Source organism: Lagenorhynchus albirostris, chromosome 7 (assembly GCF_949774975.1).
Source record: "Lagenorhynchus albirostris chromosome 7, mLagAlb1.1, whole genome shotgun sequence".
In the NCBI taxonomy this organism is placed as follows: Eukaryota; Metazoa; Chordata; class Mammalia; order Artiodactyla; family Delphinidae; genus Lagenorhynchus; species Lagenorhynchus albirostris.
The window spans coordinates 69,075,018-69,086,554 of record NC_083101.1 but is presented as its reverse complement, the minus strand read 5'-3'; positions in this window follow the sequence as shown (position 1 = coordinate 69,086,554).

Here is an 11,537-nt window from a genome sequence, read left to right as displayed (position 1 = left end):
TGAACTACAACCAACACAACAAAAGGATTTATTGGGAGGATATTGGGAACATCACAGACTTGAAGTAATGGCTGAACAGTAAGACTTTAGGGCCAGGAATAAATGTGAGGAAATGGCATGCTTTCTCTCTAGGGTTAAAGGCCCACCTATTTCAGATTAGTGTTCATTTCTTGGGTTGTTTCACTGTGGCTGAGGCAGCCTCAGGGGACCAGCATGGGTCACGGACCCTTTACCTCAGGGACAGAAGACGGTCACAGACAAAAGCAGTAGCCTAGCACTGCAAGGGTGATAGCTGAAGTCATCAGCCTACTGATGGAAATAGTACAAGAAAAAAGGAAAAGTGGTTTGATAAAGGTGATAACATGGGTAAGCAATATAAGAAGACCTGGGCTAATGACAGTACTGGAGGATATATGAAAAGGCTTGATTTCTGCACATACCATAATCAAAGGGTAGATATGCTCAGTGTAGGTTTGCTATAGCTACACATTTTTTTCTATTAAAAATTATTCCACTTCCTGCAGGAAAGTAACTTTGTTATTGTGTCTTCTCCTTCATCTCATTGAAAGAGTTTTTTAATAACATAGTTCTCAATAATATGAGGTTTCTTAGGAATGCAACTATTACATTATAGTTAAACACATACACACATATATGTTGGGTAGGACTTTCATATCCATATACATAAATGAGACTGTACTGTAATTTTTCCATACTATACTATACTATACTAACTATACTGTATTATGGGAGTTCCCAGTGTTCTCATTCTCTCAATAGTTTGTTGAGTTACCCTTATGTGACAGGCTTTATGTGAATGTAGGTGCTGGGAATACAGGAGGTGCTCATAGAGGACACTTAGCCTGGTGGAGTTTAGAGTTTAGTAGGGAAGACAGATGACAACAACAGAAAGTAATGAGTTTTTTGATAAGAGAAATACAGGGTGATATGGAAACAGAGCAATGTACATAATAATACCTACTTTATAGGGTTGTTATATCGGGGTAATGAATAAAGTACCTGATCCAAGGCAGAGCACATAGTAGGCACTCAAAAATATTATTAATAATGTTTCACAACTTTTTCTAATTTTTTAGTTGGATTACTAGTTTATACAAGTTTTTATGTTCCTGAGCCAATTTTGGTAATATCTATTTCTTGCAAATATTGTCCACTTCATCATTATATTAGCATAAAATTATGTTGAGTATGATCTAATAATTAAAAAATCTTCATGTCTATGGTTACCCACACCTTTTTCTTCCTATTTTTTCTCTTCTTTAGATTTAAGGAGAGGTGGTTGGTAAATTATGTTAACTTTTAAAAGTCTTTTTTATGCTTGAATGTATTTATTGATTTTTTGACTTTTAAGTCAATTATTTATGTTATCCTCCTCAATACCTTCTACCAATTTTTCTTACAAATTTTTTGTTTTCTATCTTAAATTTAATGCTTAGCTTATTACATTTCGTCCTTCTTAATACTTAAAACATTTAAGAATGAATTTTTATCTGATATAAACTTGGCTTCATCCTAAAGGTTATGATGGTTATTTAATTACTTTATAAATCATTTGTAACTCCAGTTTTTATTTTTTCTTTTAATAAAGAGTTACTTAAAGGAGCATCTTAAAACTTCCAAATGGCTGGCATTTATTTTGACTTTTAAAATGAAGGTTTTGTTTTTTTTTTAAACAGGTCAATTTAATAAGAGATTGATAAAATTTCTGTTTTTCTTAAAAGCATTTATATCTTCTCTATAAACGTTTATCTTTTATATAAACATTTAATTGTAAATATTTATAATATATGTATTTATGTACATTTTATACACGTACACAACACACTCTGGTTTTTGTTAATATTTCATGGGAGCCAAAAAACGTGTTGTCTGTAGGCTGCAATGTTTGAGATGGATATCTGTACATACATATTTAGTAAGTCACTCACATCAATTGTTATTTTTCAGCCCCTCCATGTCCCGTGTATATTTGGCATTATAGAGCTATCTAAAACTGAGAGCGTTCTTTTCATGGATCAGTTCTATTTTATTTCTGTCACTTTCTCCTACTGCAAACATTTTCCTTTTGTACATTTGGATGCAATGAGTTTTGGCACATAAAATCTGTTGACTCATATCTTCATTATGAATTGAACCACTTATCAACATGATAAGTTGATATATATCACAAGTTATATTTGTGTCTCATGATTATTGCGGTGAATTTTCCTTTTTGTTGTACTAGTATTGTGACACCTATTTTTGGTGGGAAAAGGGGAAAGGGAATACATTTAATATCTTTTTATCTTTTTGACTTTATGTTTTAGTAAACTTTAATAAATTTTCACTTTTAATAAACTATCATTGAGTTTTAAAAATTTACTTTGAAATTCTTTGTATTTTAATAGGGAGTTCAACCCATTTATTGATGTAACTATTGTGATTTTACTTCTAATATCCATTTTAATTATTCTCTCTAGGCCTCTTTATTGTTTTCCCCCATGTAGACTATAATTTCCTTTTATTTTCTACAGTGCTTGGAAGGTTCATTTTCCAGTTTAATTCTATTTCTTTTTAAGTTAAAAAATTGTCCATTGACCAACATCTCTTTAATTATTAAAGTCAAAAATAAACATGAATCTTTAAAACCCTGTATTTTAGACAAAGAATTTAATATTCTTATATTTTTTCATGCTTTCTTCCAGCTTCTTATTTCCCAATTTTTAAAAATATAATTTGGGGATTAGCACTAAATTATTTTTATTCAATTATTGCTATAATTATTATTTTTTACATTTTATATCTAATATTTTAAGAACAATCTATGGACACATTTGCTTTTGCAACCATACTTAGTACAATTCTTTACATTGACATCCATGTGTAACTGGCTTTAATGTTCACTACGAGTTTCTTAGCTGTGCAATTAGCATGTATTATTTTACAATCATAAAAATAAGAGGGTTTTTTTTTTTTTTTTTTTGCGGTACGCGAGCCTCTCACTGTTGTGGCCTCTTCCCGTTGCGGAGCACAGGCTCCGGACGTGCAGGCTCAGCGGCCATGGCTCATGGGCCCAGCCGCTCCGTGGCATGTGGGATCCTCCCGGACCGGGGCACGAACCCGTGTCCCAACCACTGCGCCACCAGGGAAGCCCCTAGAGGGCTTTTTTTTAAAGATTGAAAAGTTAAGTGTCCATACCAATCAGGATAGCAAATGCTTGTTAAAACTTTGTACATTGTTTTCTTACCTTGAGCACCAGCAGCTGTTTTTGAGGGAGGTCCTAGAATCAGATGTATGTCTAGTGGCCATAATACAATGATATTTTTCTTCTTCTTAAAGCCAAAGTCAGGTTTCTCCTCATAAAACCTAAAGTTCTGCCTATTCCAGGACACATTCTAGAACTGAAGGATTTACATTGACTGTTTGGACTGAGGTAGAACAGAAGAGTCTGGCGAGGGCAGTGTGGCTGCAATGACAATCTTATTTCAGATTTCTCTCCCCCTCTCATTACTTATAAGCCCTATCACTTGGCACTCTTCACATGTACGAGAACATTCTACATGATGATCCTGTCCATTTTTTCTTCTTTGAATGCTGTTTAGCCAAATGTTTGTCTTCTGTCATTGCTTTCTATCACCCTACAGATTTTTTTTTTAAGAGCCATTTGTTTACTGTCATAAATTACTTTTCCAGTTGCCAGCACTTGCTTTAAACTGTGTATGTGATGTTAGTGTGGCCCTAACTATGGGAGGCCATCTGCCTCTCTGCCATCTTGCCAGGCACTGGGTCTGGGCGTGTGTGTACGGGTGTTAAACCTGTCCCTCAAAGAAAACCACATCAGGTATTTTATCCTTTTTAATGCTGTGGTGGGCTTGTTCATCCTGCGTGAATGTAAACTTCAGAGCACTTGGTTCTTGGAATTCAGGAAGAAATAACACTTGCTAGAAACTCCTGACAACGAACTGTTCACAAGACCCCTCACATTAAGCTGTCTGCAGGTTTTAAAAAGTGTTTCAAGGTTCTAAGTACTTTCTTTCATTTGAGGTCCTGAGATATTCCTGTGAAAGGCCCTATGCAAAGGTCAAAGGAGGGGTGTTATTCTAGTTATTTCATATTTCAGGCATGCTTAAGCCAAATGTACACTTTTGAAAGTCTTGCTAACTACTTTCCAAGCACAATCTTGATGTGGTTTCTATTGATCCTTGTTCCACTGTGGGTTAGGTAAGAGAGAGTCACTTTTCTCTCTCGGATGCATTGGACCTTGAGGGGGCTTGTGGTTGGAAAAATACCAAAGTCTGTGATTACTTCATGCTTTGCCCAGTCTTGGGGGAGTGTGGCAGGCTCAGGGTGTTGGTGGGTGTAAAATGAGGGCTTGTGAAAGTGCTCTGCTCAGAGTGGGGATTCGGGTGCCCCCCCCCGGGGGTGTGGGTGAGTGACAGGAGACGGGCTGCTCTTCTCAAAGCTGCAGTGTCTGTTCAGAGCCGTAAAGGAAGCAGTTGGCAAATTCTGTGAAGAGAGGGCTCTTTTAGAACCATGTTTCAGATTTTAATAGAGAGGGCTTTCTTAGAATATTTTTACAGGGTATAGAGGTTACAGCAGTAAGGAAGGGGGAAAATCTTGTATGGCTGCTTGGCTAGGATTCCATGAAATGAGTGTTATCTGCACGAAGACTAAAAACAGACTGATTCATTACAATAACTGTGTCCTTCAGATGCCAAATGAGTGGTTACTCATGGGGGTAAAACAGGCAGTTAAGCTGGTCTTGAGGCCCAGCATGCTGAGACTTGACATGTAGTGAATGCTTTGCTAAGCACTGACTTACATTATCTCATTTAATGCCCATAACACGTATTAGTTCATTTTACAGAGGAGGATATGACTGACGGATAGATTAAACGACCAAGGTCACAGAGCTAGTTCATGGTTAAGCTGGGGTTTGCCCTTAGTCAGTATACCTTAATTACTCAACAGGACCTAGGTTGTTGAAATGGCCAGCCCCATTTTCTCCCTCCCCATTTCTAGCAAACCAACTGAAGTAATCCGTGCAGCTTTGCTAGTATTCCTCCCATTTGAGAGGCCAACCCTTAAGTAAGAGTTGGTCCCAGGCCCAGGATGGGTGTTCCCATAACATTGCCATGAATCTCTTATGTTTCAGCTTCTGGGCAGTAGCCTGAGTAGGGGTCTATCTACTCCTTCTGGAAACAACCATAGCTGGGCTATTTTTTCCTTTATTTATGGTATGTGATCACTGCCAGCAAATTTCTCTGAGGAGTGCATTTAAATATGCCACATTTGTGTTACTGTATATGTATTCTGGGTGAAACATTTATGATAAATCAAGTTTTTAGGTGCCCTATGGGGAAAGTGCTGATGGAAACATACATCTGAAGAAAACTTTTCTCTTAGCAGTAGTCACTTGAGGAAACAGGCTCCATTTATCTTGTGAGGGCTTATGTGAGATGAATACAGACCACCCAGAATCACAGCTCTGCGTATCACAAGAGGAAAGTGAAGTATCCAGACTTAGCTCTGGGCCTCTTCAAGTGTCTGTGCTGTGCTGTGTTAGTCTTTCTCCCCTTCCTCCAGTCCTCACTCTACCTTTCCAGCCTGGCAAGCCTGGCAACTTTCATGGCAAGCCTTCCACCCCTGCCGAATGGCCCCCCCCATTCGGGGGGAATACTGATCAGCGGAATACTGATGCTTTCCTCAGTATTCCGCTTCTCCGGTGGTTAACACCTACACTCCTGCATATTCATGGCACATTCTCAGAAACACCCATTCTGATCCCTTTTCCCTCCCCAATCTAAATTAGACCCTTGATAATAGTATCTTCTTATGATTGTTCCTTCCCGGTCCTGCTCACCGTTTGTAATTACATACCTCATTTGTATGACATTTGTTTAATGCCTGTCTCCTTTACTGAGGGAAGACTTTAAGTTCACTGAGGGCACATGCTTCCATGAGTGTCTTGCACAAGTGTCTTGCCACATGGAAGGCGTTCTAAATATCTGTTGGAGAAATATGCTTCTCCTGGGCTCTACAGAAACACATGTATATAGCTTGCTTATTATATTCTGCCATTTAAAGACTCTCTTCCATTGGACTGTAAGCTCTCTGATATAAATATTTGCAATCCCCAATGCCTACCATAGTGGCTGACACATGTAAGTGCTCAATAAAAGTAAGTGAAGTTGACTGGGGCTTGCATGACTTATACCTAAGCTTTAACATCATGGAGAGAAAGTATTTCAGTTCAGTGTAATCCTTATTAAGCACCCATTAAGTATCAGACTCTATGTATGGCATTGAGGATATAAGAATGTGTGTAAAAGCTTTTGCACAGCAAAGGAAACCACAAAGACGATGAAAAGACAACCCTCAGAATGGGAGAAAATATTTGCAAATGAAGCAACTGACAAAGGATTAATCTCCAAAATATACAAACACCTCATGCAGCTCAATATCAAAGAAACAAACAACCAATCAAAAAATGGGCAGAAGACCTAAATAGACATTTCTCCAAAGAAGATGGCCAAGGGGCACATGAAAAGATGTTCAACATCACTAATTATTAGAGAAATGCAAATCAAAACTACAATGAGATATCACCTCACACCAGTCAAAATGGCTGTCATCAAAAAAATCCACAAATAATAAATGCTGGAGAGGGTGTGGAGAGAAGGGAACTCTCCTACACTGTTGGTGGGAATGAAAATTGGTACAGCCACTATGGAGAACAGTATGGAGGTTCCTTAAAAAACTACAAATAGAGCTACCATGTGACCCTGCAATCCCACTCCTGGGCATATATCTGGAGAAAAACATGGTCTGAAAAGACACATGCACCCCAATGTTCATTGCAACACTGTTTACAATAGGCAAGACTTGGAAGCAACCTAAGTGTCTATCGACAGATGAATGGATAAAGAAGATGTGGTACATATACACAATGGAATATTACTCGGCCATAAAAAAGAATGAAATAATGCCATTTGCAGCAACATGGATGGACCTAGAGATTGTCAAACTGAGTGAATTAAGTCAGAGAAAGAGGAATATCGTATGATATCCCTTATACGCGGAATCTAAAAAGAAATACAAATGAACTCATTTACAAAACAGAAACAGACCACAGACTTAGAGAACGAACTTATGGTTACCAGGGGGGAAGGGATAGTTAGGGAGTTTGGGATTGACATGTACACACTGCTATATTTAAGATGGATAACCAACAAGGACCTACTGTATATAGCACAGGGAACTCTGCTCAATGTTATGTGGCAACCTGGATGGGAGGGGTGTTTGGGGGAGAATGGATACATGTATATGTATGGCTGAGTCGCTTTTCTGTGCACCTGAAACTATCACAACACTGTTAATTGGCTATACCTCAATATATATATTTAAAAAAAAAAAGAGAGAGAGAGAGAGAGAGCTGAACGACAACAGCAAAAAAGAGTATGATTAGTAGCAGCTTGATTGCTGAAACATGAAGCATTAGGCAGGGAGTGGTGGAAATGAGGTTAGAGGGGAAGCCATGGAGGATCTTAGAGGGCATATGAAAGAATGTGTGATCTTTCCTTTATGTTTTGCTCCACAACCTGGTCATTGTGACTGCTGGAGTTTTACTTGGCCAGTGAGACCAAGGACAGCATTAGAGAATGCAGGAAAATTTCAGACACTGAAGTTGAATAATTTACTCATTCATTCCTGTAGTGAATATTTACTTAGTATCTACTAAGTACCAGGCACTAAGGATAGTTACAGACTCAAACAGGATATAGTGTTCAGCCTTCAGGAGTTCAGTATAGTGAGGGAGACAGAGTAAAATACAATGAAATAAGTCCACAGTTTTCAAATATTTTGGCTTTAGGACTCCTTCATTCTCCTGAATATTATTGAATATCCCCCAAAACTTTTGTTTATGAAGGCTATATATATTATTATTAGAAATTAAAACAAATTTGTAAAAGATGAATTAAATGAATCTCTTAAAGAAAGTATATGTTAACATAAATATTTTCATGAAAGTAACTTTATCTTATCGCTATTTTTCTTTCAGAAAAAAATGTAGTGAAAAGAGTGCCATCGTTTTATACCTTTGCAAGTCTCTGTGCTGGCTTAACAGATTTTAGATTCTCTTACCTGTTTTTTGCATTCAGTCCGTTGCAATAATGTTGTTTGGTTGAAGTACATGAAGAAAACTCAGCCTCACACAGTTCTGTAGGTAGAAAAGGGGGGAGTATTTCAATAGCTTTTTCAGATAATTGTGAAAATTCTTCGACACTACACCAAAACTTGACAAGTGGTAGTTTCCTAAAAGTTAGATGAAATGTGGACTCTGAAACTAATCCATAACATTTTTTTATTCTGTCACATAAAAGTTTATTGGCCCACTTTGTACTTTGGACGGATCTTTCAGCCAGGCATGATTTTGTTAACATCGGGTGTTAGTTATTTGGAAAATGTTGGTTTACTGAGTGAACCACAGATGTGTTTCCTTGTAAAACATCAAATCATAATATAAACAAAAAATATATAATAACATAATAAAACATCACAAACATAAGAAATTACAAAATTCATACATATCACTGTTGACTTCATCAGAAGAATATATAAGCACCAGGAAGCTATAAAGCTCATGGTGACAAGTTTACCAAAATTCGAAGTTTTGTTTGAAAGTTCAGCTTTCATCACTGGCAACGAATAATATCAGCTGTTTTCTTTAAAGTTATAGGTTTACTTAATTCATTTTCTAGAAAACATCGGCCAAATACCCAACGAGAAACAGCCATAGTTTTTACATCATTCTTTCAAGTAAAAATGGCTTTCCATGAAAAAAGTAATTCAGCTTGCAACTCAAGCACATAAGCGCTTTTCTTCAATACATTTGTAGAAGTAAATCATCTTATCTCAATATGCAGCAGTACTTCGTGTGTGCTTCCCGTTTTGTCACAGAATTTTAAAATGTGTACTGAAGGGTCAAGTTTAATAGGAGTAATACTTTTTATTGCTTCATCAGGCATAGTCTTAAGTGAAACAAGCATTTGTTTTCACTTTAAGTGTGTGGTGGTAAAGAATACAGCAATTACTGGTACAGTTTGGTGCCACTGCCATGATTTGTGCCAAGATGCCAGTAGGTTTATCCACCATTATTTTTTCAACATCAACATGAGGTCAACGTGGTTGTTCCAGAATTAATCAATAGATTTTTAAAAAGGTGTGGAACACTTTCAACACCGCTTGTGCTTGTTATCAGACATTCAAATAAAAGACAATCTTCTTTAATAATTAGACAAATACAAGCAAAATCGCTATGTTTGTAGATTCTTCCATTTATGAGGTAAAAGTACAATTCTGCAGAAGATAGGGCAACTCAGTCTGCACGTTTCCAGCGAAATCTTTAAATCAACAAGTTACTGTATTGTTGGAACATGACAGTGCTTGAATTCTTTTTACTGACTTTTCATACAGCAGGTATTCTGCAATTCAACTGTAGAAGGCTTTATTGTCTCAGCTACTGTATATGCTTCTCCAGCCAATGCAGTTTAATGATTTACCCTGTAAGATGCCTCTGGGGCATCTTCATTTCTGGTTCAAAGAATGTAAGCAATAATTTTTGGCTTTTAAGACCTCACTACATCTATACTTAAAATATATTTAAGTCCTTTGTCTTCAAACTCTGAACCTGAATCTTGTTGATTTTTTTTTTGTATATTGAGTTTAATTCAGCCAAGGAAGGTAAATTAGTAATGTGAATCTATTTATGAGCACACTTTTTTGTTACTAGGAAAAGAGTTTCTGTCCATAAATACGTGTTGAAAAAATATTCAAATAATGCTGATTTGAAAGGGCTCCACATTAGGGGTTTGCTAATGTGTACATACTACAGGTCATCCCAAAAAACATGAATGATGAAGTGTCACTGCCCCGGAGTTTGGGTTGAGATGTATTTTTTTCTAGTTAGTGATAATGTGTTTGCCCATTTTACCCTGCTACTCACTGGGCCCCAAGGTCCAGGACTGCCAGTGTCCATTCAGAGTGTTAGGGGCCGCTTCTGGCTCCAGAGCAGAGTGAAGCTGGCTGCCCATATGCTGATGATCTCTCCCTACTTGAGTGACCCTGTCAGTGACCTACAATACGGCATACACTTAACACCCAGTATGATTCTGTCAGCCTAAAGATGAGGTTTTAATTGTAGCAGGAGGGATGGTTCTCACTGGAGGGGATTCAGAAGCCATCTAGACCACAGATACATGGAATTGTAGAGATCTTAAGTGACTTGCCTGAGTTCACCTGCTAATCAACGGTAGGGCTGAGCCAACAAGCTAATGCTTCGATAGCTGAATTAGAAGCAAATTTACATGCCACTTTGGGGACAACTCCCTGCCATGAGAAGGAACTACATTATCTAGCTTAATTGTCACAACAACAAAAGAATCACAACATGCATTAAGGTAATGGGGGCTCCACACTGAAAGGGGTAGGAATAAATCCTATCGCCAAGCCCTAGAGAGATCTCCACTCTTGCCCCCATCACAGCTGGACTGGATGGTGCTGTGAAAGGAAAACTGACAGGCTAACCCAGTCTTTTTGTTTCTTTGTTTCTCCCTTTAGGTCAGTGGTTCTCCAGCCTTAGCGTGGATAAGAATTATTATTCATGGATATGTGTAATTAATGGGAGATTTGAGGATATTCAAGCCAATTTTGCTAATAAGCAATATCTGCCAATCTTGAAACCTAACTCTGGGTAAATGGAAATCCACTTCACTCTAGTGCATTAGAGATTCAGTATTCAACACATTGGAGCTGTTTTCCAAGTTAGAATTTTGAGGATAAATTTCAAAAAGTGAAATTGGAAGAAGTGTTTTGGGGAAACCCTGAAAACGACTGCTTTCTATGTTAGTACCTGGTCTCAATGCCAGTTACCAAGGGATTCTATTATATTACATACATTTCTACCCTTCCCTCCCCCTTCTTTTCCTGTAATCCAGCAATACATCCCTCTTGCCTTTCCCCCCTCTTTTTCTCTGCCCCAGAACACTCTTTTTTGGAACATTCAAGTCCCAGAGGAGAACTGTGAACTCTGAACTCCCCCCAAATCCAAGCCAACTTTTACAGTGTCTTATTCTGTGTTTTTATACATAGACAACTCCTCCCCAGCTCCCCTCTGCCCCCAACTCACAACTGTCCCCTCTGGCCCCATTATCACTATGTTTTCCCACCTGGCAAACAGCCTCACTGAATTCTGGGTGGTAGGCATTGACCAGACTTCAATACAAATGCTCCTGTCGAAAATGGCACCAACTTAGGTGAAGAACAAAGACGCTCCGGCTTCAAAGCGGAAACTCCAGTTTCTGCACAGAAGGGGTTTCACACAACCCCGGTTAACAATAACAACCACCTCAGGGGAAGAAAAGACCCGGACTACAAAGAAATGCCAAGCAAGCAGCCATCAGTCCTCCCTTTCTTCTTCTGGCATGTTTAGCACAAAACCTGATCAGGAGGGCAGTTCTTTGATAATCGGGTAGACC